Source organism: Schistocerca americana, chromosome 3, assembly GCF_021461395.2.
Source record: "Schistocerca americana isolate TAMUIC-IGC-003095 chromosome 3, iqSchAmer2.1, whole genome shotgun sequence".
NCBI classification, from domain to species: Eukaryota; Metazoa; Arthropoda; class Insecta; order Orthoptera; family Acrididae; genus Schistocerca; species Schistocerca americana.
In genome coordinates, this window is record NC_060121.1 from 227,327,073 (window position 1) to 227,339,645 (window position 12,573).

Sequence of the window (12,573 nt, forward strand, 5' to 3'; positions counted from 1 at the left end):
ATAATCCAATGAATGTTTGAGCTAGGGCGTAACGTAAATTGTAGAACTATCATTTAATACGACTGGTCTAGGAAATTCGACGCTAGGAGAGCACGCACCTCCTCACAAATGACGCATTGTTTTTCACAGCTTTAGCAACGATTTCGATAAATTGGAGATCGTCTTCAAAAGCGATGAGGAGAAGAACAGGATGAAGCCCAACGACACAGACGCCATCAGTACTACAGGCAACAACGTATTACCCCCAGAATATCGTGGTTCACAGACTGAACGCGCAGAGGACCTTACCCAATTTTATTTTAAGGCTGCGTTTCCATAGCATTAACTTTTCTAGTCACCTTGTAACACAAACATTTCTTCTCGCTCGAAATTTTCGCTTTATTTTAAATAATGTTTTGCCTGTATTATGTGCATGCTTCGGTAATATTTATGTTAACTCGATATTTTGAACCGAATATTAACATTTTCGATACGTGTATTGTAAACCGTAAAAATTAGACATTACATAGTATAGGGTGAATATAAGTTGTAACGATAGAACAGGAAAAGTTAGAGGGAAGTCCGTGTCTGTTAGGGAGGCAAAAGCGCTCAAAGGAAAATAACGAGCTCGCGCAGACAGCGCTTCTACTGAGAACAAAGACGGTCGTTGACAGCCCGGCCATGTACCTCCTGTTGTAGGTGCGAGATAAGTGTCCCCACTTCCAAGGAGTTAGAGCCTCGAGTGGACGTTCATTTAGAGATTTGTGGTAAGGCTAATATTATTGTCCGTGAGAATTGGTAATTGGAGGAAGAGCCATGTGTGAGCCATGTAAGAAATGAGCATATGTCTGAGTAGTCCTCGCCAATGTCAACCCAGTGCTTCGCGTCTTCGCCTCCAGGCAAATTACTGTTTTTATTCAAAGTGTAAAAAAGCATGGAGAAGTATATTTATTGTGCGTTTCTTGCGAATTTATTGACCGAATTTAACTTACGTGTCCATCCTGACTGTCTTTCAAATAAATCATTTTCGTTGTGGTAGGATCGTGATGCGGATCCTAATGCGCCTTACAGCTATTAGGGAAACACAGTAAAATTTAAATTCGTTTGTAATTTCGTTGTTTTATGTGTGACAAGAATCCGCTCATCCAGGTGTACGTATGGTAACAGTGTGCCTACTGTATGTAAAGGACGTCTGCAGGTTAACTTCCACGATCACTTTAGATGTTGACTCATTCAGAACCATCCAAATTGGTTTCTCAATCGTTAATGTGGAGAAGTCATTTTCTTGTTAATTTTTATTCTATAGTAAAGAGTAAAATTAGTGTTGTAGTTAAGAGTTGATTCAATAATAAAGTTCCATTGTACAACTGTTATTGAAGAAATTTATTTTACTTGTAGGTATTTTCAGTTTAAATCACGGTTTACTAAAATTTGTGTTGGCATTTTAGTCTCAGCCGCCGTTTTACATTGCAACAACTTGTTACAACTGTTTTGTGTGACCTAGCAAAGGCTTTTCAAAACCCGCATTTTTCTGCATATTGCTTATGAAGGGTTTCGCAGATAAGTAAATAACTCCTCGATAGGTTGTCTAAGTACAATATCAGCAACACGATCATTGTCAACATTTACTACTATGATAACACACGAGAGGAAGAGTGTACAACGTCCACTGGATAGGCGTCAGAGGTTTTCCACCTTAATCATGCGTCTTAACACCAGAAAGTGATTTCGTGAGAGTCGTAGCGTGATCAGCAATTTTGCGCACGACAATAAGCAAATAAAAACCCTAGTTTTCTCTCGGGAGAAAATACGTCATGGATTTTTTAACAGTTTATAATCTTGGCATACAATATTGATCATAACAAGGAGGGTTTCTGTAGAGGCCCGCTGACTATCTGTCGATAGTGTCATACTTCGGTGTTGTTAAATTATTACACTACTGAATTCATCGAACGATCAGTTGATTGTGCAGTAATTTCATTTCATGACAAATGAGTGTGTTTGTAGCATCTTTCTCTCAACATTCTATCAGAATTGTACTTAATGCTAACTACCAACCTACGATGACATCAACCGTTATTTGAACATCCCTCAGTTTTGTTTTGAACAGCCGATACAACATCCAAGTACAGTGCTGTCCACATAAAGTGAAACACCATTAAGACGACGTGCAACACTCATCATCACAAACGCAACGCAGGTAAGAATAACACCATCTATATGAGGAAAGAATCTGCGGGTTGTTTGTCATTCAGAAATCGTTTGTTTGTGAGAAGCCTGTGTTATTCCTGAGCAAGGATGAGAAACGTGTACCAGCACTTGATGGAATTCGTCAGCGGCAGGGTCATACTTCAAATTGTTAGCTTGGTGACTGGAGATCAGAAATGAGCGAGTGCGAAACAATGTTGTGGGTTGCATACTTAAAATCAGAGCTACACCGTCTTCCTTCCTTCCCGCTGTAGTTCCGCTATCATTACAAGTCTGCGAACTGTGGCACTGGAGTCTCTTCATAGTCGTCGACTTGTTCTCCTTACTGAAGTTCGCAGGAGACGTAACTTGGTATCAATCCGCCTCAGCAGCTGCTCGTTCAGAGCAGTGGATTCCTAAGCAGAGGGGCCTAAGGTTCAGTTCACTGCCGTTACCAGAAAGTAAGTACCAAACTATATCATCCCACTTAAAAAAGAAAGTTAACCTTCATATCTCTTACGCGATCCCACCTAGCAACAAAAAACCAACGTCATATTATTCCCATGCAACATTTGTCCCACAAACTTTTCAGTTACTATTATACTTTCGGAGTTATTCTAGGTGGCAACAGTTATTGATTCACCCTGTATATAATCATTTTCAAACACTCCTGTAATTTTTTCCTGCAACCCCCAACACCTTCTAATACCACGAGCAAGAGTTTCATACCCTGTCACTTGCAAACCATTGGCCCTACAGAAAAAATGAACAGGACCTTTTTGTAGTAAATTTAATGCAGCTAAATGTTGTACTGAGATACGTTTTCGCTAGAGGCCGTAGTTCCCGAATTATTCAACGCGAACGTACAAATGTGACCTTCAAAGGCGTTTTTCTTGAAAAACTAGAAAACTAAGGCCTCCAATAAAATCTCTATCTACATTAAATTTCCAACAAAAAAGGTCCAGTTCACTAATAGTTTAGATGTGGCGAGCGAATATGTATATCTGGTGTGTGGGTTTGGAAGTCATTGCGGGTTGCATAAAACCCATAGTATCGGCAGCTGTTTCATCTGAGATCAAAATTCACTGCTAACCGACCAGTCAATGTATTAGTATATAATAATCGTCATGACCATTTGTGCCTATGTAGCGGAAATGCCACGAGTCTGTAGCTGTACTTGCGAACTCGAGTGGTCGCTCTCCTTTTGCTCGGGAATTTGAAGCGAGTACACAGAACTCATTTCTGATCTGATGGCAACTACTGTTGTGGTTTCCCTTAACATGGCAACAGAGAGGGGAGAAAGAAAGTAGTGCGTCACTCTCAGATGCATCCTACTTCCCCACAGTCTATGTGAGGAGACTCAGAGGTGAACCAGAGTTGCCAGACGGCCATTCGTCATTGGTCATATAGGCTCAGAACCTGGCGTAATGGCAAGGGATCTGATTGGCTAGACAACACGATCAATCCTTGTTTGCATAGCCGATAATTCGGATAGCCACCATCACATTTATGACATATGAAGACTGATGTCTCTGCTCTACCTTCTAAACCTCCGTGACGTCGTCATTCAGCAAGATGACGCAAAACAGCATGTTGCTCCTGGTGTCGTGACGTACCTCAGTACAGTGGATGTTCTACTCCTACTGTCCAGTACCAAATGAAAACATCCGGTCATATGGCGACGAGAAACTGGCATGACACGAATCGTCAGCCACTACAACTGGTTAACTTTGGCGTAGTTTTCAAGAACTATGGTATGACGTACATGTATCTGCACCCCAAACTCAGTTCGACTCTATGTCCATTTGCGTTAGAATCTTTGTTACTGCCGTAGGTGGGACATGTGTATGCTATATATCAGACCTTCTATACCCCAAAATAACTTACATATGAAGGGCTCATTTCAATAGTGGTACAAGTCCATTTTTGTTCATTCTGAGATACGGAGTCCTAGAGTCCTAAAGTTGAATGCGCGCTGAAAAATCTGCAGTTGAGATACCAGAAATATTCAAGCATATGGCTTCTTCCTAGAGATGAACCTTTCTTTCTGTTTGTTTCAACCATTAATTTCAGAAGCATTATAGACAGAAAAGTGGAGGTAATGGACTTTTACCACTATTGAAATAAGCCCTTCATATTTAATCATATGTTTTACATACGATACAGTATACACACAATAAATAAAGTTTACTTATTTTCCATCCTTCATGGTGTCGCAATTTTCAGCAGCGAAGTAGGTACTAAAAATGGCTCTGAGCACTATGGGACTTAACACCTGAGGTCATCAGTCCCCTAGAACTTAGAACTACTTAAACCTAACTAACCTAAGGACATCACACAACACTCAGTTATCACGAGGCAGAGAAAATCCCTGACCCCTCCGGAATCGAACCCGGGCATCCGGGCGCGGGAAGCGTGAACGCTACCGCACGACCACGAGCTACGGACGAAGTAGATACTAGCTGAACGCTGTGTCTTAAGAGCTGTGAGCACTTTTTCACCTTCGTTACTGTCAAACACGTCACTTCTAAGGAACAAGCGCTCATAGCTCCTAAGGTATGGGCTTTAGAGCCCATGCTTACTGGACATTTTCTTCTTGTTTTGGTCCATACTACCTCCTCCCAAAATATAGAAAACAAGGATCGTTCTGTGGAAGAGATGTGTTTCACAGTATCAAAGGTGAACAAGTGCTCTTACCTTTTAAACTGTGCATTTCAGCCACGATGTATTCTAGATATTTTTTTCGGTGTTTTGGTCCATAAAACATCTCTGAAAGTTTTCCGGTTGAGTTCAGGTTCACCTTGTATAAATCTTGAATGCCACATGCCTTTTCCACGTGCTGTGTCACACTAGTGCGTTACACACAGCGAGGGTAGACCCTTGTTACAAAACACATTTCTCCTGCACCACTCTTTGTCCTTGCGACACTTGCTTCAACCACTCCCTGTACACCTATTTAAAATCAGCGAAGTTAAAATGTGTGCACTATACTTATTGTCTGTAGATCACTTGATTCCTGGACTGCCTGCTTCTGAACTGGCAGATATTGGAACAGTTCATTCTAGCAATGCTTTGACTTATCACTGCCATTAAAAGAAATGATAATAATAATAATAATAATAATAGTAGTAGTAGTAGTACTAGTAGTAGAGCAGCAACAGCAGCAGTAGTACTGTGTGCAGCACTATAGTGCCCTGATGCAGTTAATGTTATGTCGTACTGTCACTTACGAGGGCTGCTCAGAAAGTAATGTCCGATCGCGAAATGGGAACCACAGTGAAAATACGATGAAGCTTTGCACAGATGTGTTGGACAGTGTCTATAGTATGACCATCACTCTTTTCAATTCTGAGCGCAGAGTGAGCTCGTAAAGGAGCCTGGAAAATGGCGTGTCCCTCTGACTTCCTTCTCTGGACACATGAACCGCTGGATATGAAGATAACATTTTGGCGTAGACAACAAACTGCAGATCAGCGTAGAGAACTGGTGGCAAGCACAGGCGGCTGCCGCCTTCTATGACGAGGGTATTGGATACTTGGTACAATGCTACGACAAATGTCTCAGTCAGAGCAGCGACTGTGTAGAGAAGTAGTTGAAATGTGTAGCTAACTGTAGCAAATAAAACATTTTTGATTTTCCCTGTGATTTTTATTTCGCGACCGATCGGATCCCACTTTGCGGACAGCCCTCGCAATTCTTTCGTCTGTTTCAGAGTGATTAATAGGACAAATTATGATACATAGAAAAAACTATCTACAACTTGGAGAAGACATTCTCATGAGATATTTAGTCTCTATTACTAATATCTCTCACTCTTAATGTCATAGACGTGTGGTACAAAGCTCGAGGTGTTTGTGTAATGAGTGGACTATATGAGGAAGATGATGAGCATACGTTTATGACACTAGTTTTAACCTACTTCCACAGCCTCATGTCACATAACAGTGTTAATATTTATTTATTTCCATGATTGAAACATAACCATATCCTTTTCGTTCTTACCCCTCAGAAAATTTCATCCCCCCCCCCCCCCTCCGCTAGGGTGAAATTACCCCGATATTGGAAACCAATGTTGTAGTACGTCTTGCACTGTGCGGCTGATCCCGGCGGAGGTTCGGGTCCTCCCTTGGGCATGGGTGTGTGTGTTTGTCCATAGGGTAATTTAGGTTAAGTAGTGTGTAAGCTTAGGAACTGATGACCTTAACAGTTAAGTACCATAACATTAAAAGAAAGTACGTTTGGCACCGCTGCATTTGAGGCACGTATCGTGTACTCACAGGGCATTTGACCTGGAGATAAGAATTCTAAGATTGTACGTTTGCATGACAGCATTATGTGCAGTTAAATCATGGACTTTTCCATTAAGAATGTGGCTTTAAAAACAAATACGTGTTTTTGTGATTTTTGAGACTTGTTAGTATTCTGTAATTGTTGGCTCTTGGTTGCAGTTCATTTCCATGAGAACAGAACATCAATAGCGCCTAGCATTTCACAAGTGTTTGGAGTGCAATCCCAGATGAGGTGTTAAGAACTCGCTGATTTTGAGTGTGAGTACTAGCGCCTGCTCAGGCTCTTCCACGCGAACAAAGGAGTGGCGGTGTGACTGGGAGTGAAGGCATTGCGCGCTCACCATTTGCTCGCAACAACACGGGAAAAGAGCCAACTGTGAAATTTGGGAGGATCAGTTTGACAGTGGTAACGGCTAATAGCAGGGATGGCGAGTCGGCATGTGTAGCACCGACTCGGTCTTCGTATTGCAATCCACGAAAGATGGGTTAGCAAAATGTTTAGGTTATCATAAAACACTGAATGCTTTCGGGAAGTTCAGTTTATAACGATCCTAAATGTCTCACCACGTGAATGAATACAGGACGGAAAATATGAAGGACCAGGGCGTATGTGAGAGTTCTTACAACTTCGAATTAAGTTCTCTGAGGAGGAGGCAAAGAGGAAGAAAAACGAGTAAATGTGACTTCAGTGTGACGCACAAAACTGCACTACTTTCAGCAACGTTCTAGCAGTCTTCTACTGATGGTATTATTATAAACAATAATTTGTAGTTGTGGCTGAATACTTATGTCCACTTCAGGTAGAACTTTTAGGAACCAAATATCCAGTATTCTTTGTCCGTCGTCTACACGTTAAGTCTAAATTATGTCATGAGAAAGACGACCAAAGAGTCCAGTAGTAATATTTAACTTACTGTTACCATATCGCTTATAAATAAGGGAAGGCGTAGCTTTCACTTTTTTCTGCGAGCAGCAAGGAGATGCCTTGCTCTTTCGTGTTATCTTTTTTGCTCCAGCTACCATTGTGTAAGCATCAATCAGTCATTAGTTAATACTACACTGAATTCATTTAACATTTTCTCGGTCGATTTATTTGAAAGCCAAATATTATCCTTATATATTAATGCTACGAAATTATCGACTTTTCATTAGGTATTACATGAAAGAAGACGCATAATTTCAGACGTGGGGCTTGTCTGCTACTAGTATAGTATGAAACGCTAATGTATCAGATTATTTTCTTTTATCTGTACACCAATTGCCCTGAAGTGTCTCAAAAACTTAGTGAGACATTTAAATAACCATAGCCCGCATCTCGTGGTTGTGCGGTGGCGTTCTCGCTTCCCACGCCCGGGTTCCCGGGTTCGATTCCCGGCGGGGTCAGGGATTTTCTCTGCCTCGTGATGGCTGGGTGTTGTGTGCTGTCCTTAGGTTAGTTAGGTTTAAGTAGTTCTAAGTTCTAGGGGACTTATGACCACAGCAGTTGAGTCCCATAGTGCTCAGAGCCATTTTTTTAAATAACCATAGAGCATAACGTGATTGAGCGTTCGCGTTATGCATATACGTTACAAAATTACGACAGTACACGTCTTTAACATAGTGATGAATCCTTTCACCGTAAGTCTGAGATAAGCTACAATGATAAAAATCGGCATTCTTGGCGGGTAATATTCTTCGTGGTGCAAAGCTTTTCCAGAAAATTAAGTGGTTAGCCCCTGAGGAGGCGAAAGTTGCTACAAGCTTTATTCTTTACTTTCCTTCCGTCTTCTTAAGTAGCGACAGGAGCGAAACCCATGTTGGAAAGTAAATCAGAATTCGTAGTGCAGCTGAATGGGAAAATGAAAACGCTTACAGTAATGAATTTCTGCCATTCTGTAGCTTGAAGTTTTTGATCCGCAGTGCGACAGGGAATATATCGACTTTCTAGATTTCTCCAAGCATATACCCCAGGATCGATTTCAACTTTTAGACAAATCTCTACATGGCGCCCCACCCCGTGCCCTGTTGCTGTGGAGGGGTTACAGTATTCGTTCCTTGCAGGCTGCGATCACTGTTCGCGGAACAGGTTGGACGTCAAGCAATGTTCTACACGATTCATCCTCTACGTTTACAGCAACGCCGTTTCTGACTCCTCAGCCTGAATAGTCTACTGTCTTCCCAATACCACCCTTGGAGATTTTCACTGCATAACTTCCTTGACATCTGTCAGCCATTTTCTAGACGGTCGAAGTTGTTTACGTTTTCCTTCTGAGACCCACCTCCATACGCTCTTTGAGCATTACCTTCCACACGTTCTACATGGCCATCACATAGCAGCTGGTTCGTGTTAATAACTTCCGTGATGATCCGTACAATTTGCACAATTTTTCAGAATTCTTCGCCTCTGAGGACTTGTATTTTGGTCTCCAGTAATCCCTGTCCATGCAGAGCATATGATGTTCTTCTCTCTTTCTTATTTCTAAGTGCTGACAAATATATGAAAATAATTTCATATATATAGGGTGATTATAATTTAAGTTAACCTTTCTTCAAACTGCTGTAGAAATAACACCACTGGTCAGAATGACGTCAAATTGCAACGGAATATTATCGGAGAATTGCAGAATAAATATAAAGAGTTACAAAATGTAGCAATACATGGCGCTGTAAACATCACAATTTAATATTGGTCGATTACAAATGGCAAATGAATCACATAACAATGCCTAAGGTGTACGTTTGACGTTAAACAAACTGTACTACTCAGTGTGCTTGGACATACAGGTGTAATACTGTTATGACGTAAGCCCACCCACCACGGCAAGGTCATATCACATTGGATGGGAAAAAGTCCTGAGGTCAAAAACAGCACAAAAAGCATCACTAACATCGGTTTTTAATCGTTTTATGGTCCTGAGGCCAAAAACCGCATAAAAAGCATCAATCACATCGGTTTTTAATTGTCCTGAGGTCAAAAACCGCATAAAAATCATCAGTCAAAATCAAATCGGAATATTAATTTCCTTGTGACTGGCGCAAAACATGTGCAACATGCCGTCCACAGTTTTCTGCAACAAGTTGAAATCGAGAAACAGCATGTTCCTCAACTGACCGAAGTGTTTCCGGGGTCACGTTCAGAATGTCTTCAGAAAGTTTTCAATCGGAACACTGAACACATCTTTCAGATAGCCTTCCAGCCAGAAGCCACACGGGTTAAGATCAGATGGTCGGGGCGACCAGGCTGTAGGGAAATGGCTGCTGATAATTCTAACATTTCCGAAATGGCGCTTCAGCAGCCGCTTAACTGGATTTGCGATGTGCAGAGGTGCGCCATCTTGCATATAAATGATCCCATCCACACTGTTGGAGAGCTGGAATGACGTGGTTGCACAAAAGACACTCATAGCGCTTACCAGTGACAGTACAGGTAAGAGGACCGGAAGCACCTGTCTCTTCGAAAAGATATGGACGTATGATAAATGATGCCGTAAACCCACACCGCACAGTGACCTTTTCAGGATGAAGTGGTACTGGTTAATTTGCGTATGGATTTTCCGTTTCCCATATTCGACAATTTTATGTATTGACATATCCTGTCGGATGGAATTGGGCTTCGTCTGTCCACAAAATCTTCCACGTCCGATCATTGTCCACTTCCACGCGAGCAATAAATTCTAAAGCAAAGTTCTCTCTTGCCGTCAGGTCAACAGGAAGCAACTCATGCACGTGGCTAATTTTGAATGGATACAAAGAAGGGTTTCGTAGGATTTTATGCACTGTGCTCACGGGTATGTCCAATGCTCGGGTAATTCTCCGTACACTAAAGGTATGCACACCACCACTCGTCTCCTCCTGCAATGCTGTGGCCACTGTTTCCACTGACGTCGGATCAATTCGTTTACTCCCTCTACCAAGTTGCACACCAAAAAAAAAACCGTCTTTCAGAATTTCTGAATCATTTTCTCTAGACCCACGGCCTTTTTTCAAACCCTTCAGGGTCCGGAACTTATGCATAGCGACATGTGCACAATCATAATTCTTGTAATACAGCTTTAGAATCACAGCGCGATCCGGCATTGAGACAGTCATGGCGAATGTCGCGGACCCGAAAGGAGGAGAAATCGTGTACCCGGCGTGTTTATACGAGGGTGAGTCAAATGAAAACGATTCTTGCAAGGAAGCCATCACCTTCTCGTTCAAAGCGCGAAAGAAGTTCTTCACAAGCATCAACACGTCGTTCTCTCATTTCTGGAGTCAGCTGCCGTGGCAACCATCTTGCAGACACTTTGTGAAATTGGAGCATATCATGCACACAGTGTTGTGCTGACCCATGACTAATCTGTAAACATGCTGGAATGTCATTCAGTGTCACTCGGCGGATTTCCTTCACTGTGGCTTCAACTGCTGCAATGTTCTGTGGAGTCACAACTAATTGTGCCTGACCTGGACGAGTAGCATCTTCCACTGAAGTCATACCATTTGCGAACTTCCTGCTCCATTCGTAGACTTGCTGCTCTGACAAACGTGCATCACCGTACTGAACCTTCATTCGCCGGTGAATTTCGATAGGTTTCACAACTTCACTACGCAAAAACCGAGTAACAGAAAGCTGTTCTTCCCTGGTGCAAATGGCAAGTGGGGCAGCCATCTTTATACTGATACTGCGACGGTATGTGTGCATCTGCACTATGCTGGCACCTACAGGCTATTATGCATGCTGTTTGTAGCATGCTTACCAACTTACAGGATAACGGCGTGAAATTTCGATTTGTTATTACAAATTTAAGGTTTCCATTTTTTGAGAATTCTACATTATCATACATTTCAGCCTTACCATATTTCTATGCACCAGGAATTGCATGGCGATGATTTTTAAGGTCGTGTAAATATTTCCCACTGGGCACAAACAAATTGCGGGACGATAACAGGTTTTTTTCGAGAGTTCTATTTAGTGACGAAGCGTCATTCACAAACACAGGTAACGTAAACCAGCATAACATGCACTGTTCGTCCCGAACAGGCCATGAAGACCCAAAGGGACCGATCGGCCGCCGTGTCATATTCACCCCATAGGCGTCACTGGATGCGGATATGGAGGGGCATGTGGTCAGCACATCGCTCTCCCGGCCGTATGTCAGTTTCCGAGACCAGAGCCGCTTCTTCTCAATCAAGTAGCTCCTCAATTTGCCTCACAAGGGCTGCGTGCATACTGCTTTGCCAACAGCGCTCGGCAGACCGGATGGTCACCCATCTAACTGCTGGCCCAGCCCGACAGCGCTTAACTTCGGTGATCTGACAGGAACCGGTGTTACCACTGCGGCAAGGCCGTTGGCAATGGGCACTGTTGGGCAACGGAAAATCCACGATGGCTGCGACAAGTGAACAGCAGCGACTCTGGCGGGTTAATGTATGGTGTTGAATTATGGGAGGACATCTAATTGGTCCTTATTTTATCGATGGTAATCTAAATGGTGTAATGTACGCCGATTTCGTAATTAATGTTTTACCGATTCTACTACAGGATGTTTCACTTCATGGCAGAATGGCGATGTACTTTCAACATGATGGATTTCCAGCAGATAGCACGCGTGTAGTTGAAGCGGTATTACATAGAATATTTAATGACAGGTGGATTGGTCATACAAGCACCATACCATGGCCTGCACGTTCACCGAAGCTTTCATCTCTGGACTCCTTTCTTTGGGGAAAATTGAAAGATATTTGCTATCGTAACCCACCGACAACGCCTAACACATGTGTTAGCGCATTGTCAATGCATGTGCGACAGTTACTGAAGGCGGTCTACTCTCTATTAGAAGAGGAATTTCGTTACGCGTATTGCCAAATGCATTGAAGTTGAAGGACATCATTTTGAACATTTATTACATTAATGAGGTTATTACGGTTGCTCATGCAGTCACCACAGCATGCGTTTCCATAATTTATGATAAAGTCACAAAAGTAAATGTATCACATTGGACAACAGAAATAAAGTCCAACTGTAACTACATTTTGTGTTTTAATTTAAAAAACCACATTGTTACCAACTATTCATCTAAACGGGTGAGGCATATTATAAGTGTTGGAATATTACAGCGCCATCCATTACAAAGCGAAACAAATGTTCCAAATCAAACAT

At 42.2% G+C, this 12,573-nt stretch overlaps 1 pseudogene; it reads right to left on the reverse strand.

The window, feature by feature from the left end:
* Window positions 1-11,649: 11,649 nt before the first annotated feature.
* Window positions 11,650-11,767, reverse strand: LOC124607899 (annotated as a pseudogene).
* Window positions 11,768-12,573: the final 806 nt, after the last annotated feature.